The sequence below is a fragment of the Apium graveolens genome, chromosome 8 (genome assembly GCF_009905375.1).
Source record: "Apium graveolens cultivar Ventura chromosome 8, ASM990537v1, whole genome shotgun sequence".
In the NCBI taxonomy this organism is placed as follows: Eukaryota; Viridiplantae; Streptophyta; class Magnoliopsida; order Apiales; family Apiaceae; genus Apium; species Apium graveolens.
Window position 1 is genome coordinate 43,897,200 of NC_133654.1, and position 1,945 is coordinate 43,899,144.

The window sequence follows — 1,945 nt, forward strand, 5'->3', positions numbered from 1 at the left end:
TGGAGGCAGCCCTGCTTGCTCGTGAAGCTGCTGGTTTGTTCATTGGGCATTCCCTCTTCCAATGACCCGGGCATCCATATTGATGACAAGTGGTGGTTGGAATGACGGCGGGGGTTGACGAAGGGCACTTGGTTGAATAGTGACCCTCTCGACCACACTTAAAGCAGGTTACTGGCTTCCCCTTACAATCCCCTGAATGCATCCTTCCATAAATGTTACATGCTAGTAATGGGGGTCGAGACTGGTTGGAATGGGACACTCCTGATTTATGGCCACTCTGGCTCACATTCACACTCATCAGTCGCCTAAACCCAGCACTCCTCCCTGGGAGGGACACTACTCCTCGGTTAAACCTATTTGGGAAGTTCCCTCCCACGGAACCTCCGCCCATACTTATGCTCTTCCTTTTTATGCCATTCTTCTCTCTTTCCTTCTGCATCTGTTCACTTCCGGCTTCTGCAATTGTTGCCTTCTGCACTAGAGTGGCATAGTCTGTAAGCTCGAGGATTGCCACCCTATTCTGAATCCACTATTTAAGTCCCTACTAAAACCTCCTAGCTTTCTTCTCCTCGGTATTCACAAACTCCGGCACAAACCTTGATAACTCAGTAAATTTATCTTCGTACTCTGCTACAGATATGTTATTCTGCTTTAGCTCCAAGAACTTGAGCTCCATCTGATTCTCCATAAACCTCGGGAAATATTTTCCCAAAAATAATTGACTGAAGCTCTCCCAGGTTATGATAGCATCTGTCTCCATGTTTTTCTTGGCCTCTCACCAGTAGTTGGCCTCTTTCTTTAGAAGGTAGGTAGCAAATACAGTCTTCTGTGCCTTATCGTTACTCAGAATCTCAAAGGATTTCTCTAATTCCTTTAGCCATGCTCTTGCCTCAACTGGGTCGGCTGATCCGTGGAACTCGTGGGGCTTAAGGGACTTAAAATCCCTAAAAGAGTTTGCCACAACATTGTTATTTCCTTGAGGGGGTGGGTTGGGTTGACGTTCCAAGTTCTGCCTTAGTAGTTGCATGAACTGTCCCATGGAATCCATGCCTGGGTTTGCTACCTGTTGCTCAACCTCAGCTTCTCCTTCTTCAACCTCCATTTCAAATCCTCCAATATCAAATGTTTCATCCTCCGCTCCATACTGGGAGTCATCCTGTTCAACATAATCCTCATCTTCCTCTTCAATGTGTTCCTGGTTTCTACCATCTTGGTTATGGCTTCCCTGGTCCTCAAACCCAGGGTTCGCCCTAGTTCTAATCCTTCTTGGCAGCATGATACTGATAAATTTTGGAAAATTCAATGTTAGGTCACAGTCATACACATAAGATTGTACCCTGCATAGTTGCTATAATGGGGAGAACGTATCTCGCAATTCTATTATAATATGACAGTTCTAATCACAAGAACTGCAATAATAATAAAGATAAAAACAGTGATCTCGTCACCAAGGAACTGAACTAAAAGAAATAAATATATACATAATGCGAGAAATACATAGTTCGATCTGGTCAAAAGTAGAATAGTGCTATAGTCATCTGCCCAAAAGTGAAATACATGAGTCTATCTGTCTAGTCAGAGAAAGGGATACTATATACAAGTCAACTATAACGGAAAACTGGCTCTTACTATGGCCTCAACTAACTAGACAACTAGACTACCACATCACTGGTCCTGAATCATTCACAAGAATGGGTCAACTCCCACACTCTCTTCATCGCACGACGGAAAAAGTAATCATCCTACCTCCCGGATATCCTGCCATGTCTGTCTCCAGGAAGTGATCGGAGTCTGGCACGGGCCATAAGCTCTATCCCAGTCAGCTCTCTCCTCAGAGATTGGGGTATGGAAGCTCTAGCCTCATGAGCCCATGCACGTCTACCGGCTCTATCTGAATCTAACTCTCTCCTAGCCTCATCCAGCCGGGCCTCCGCAACAGCCAATC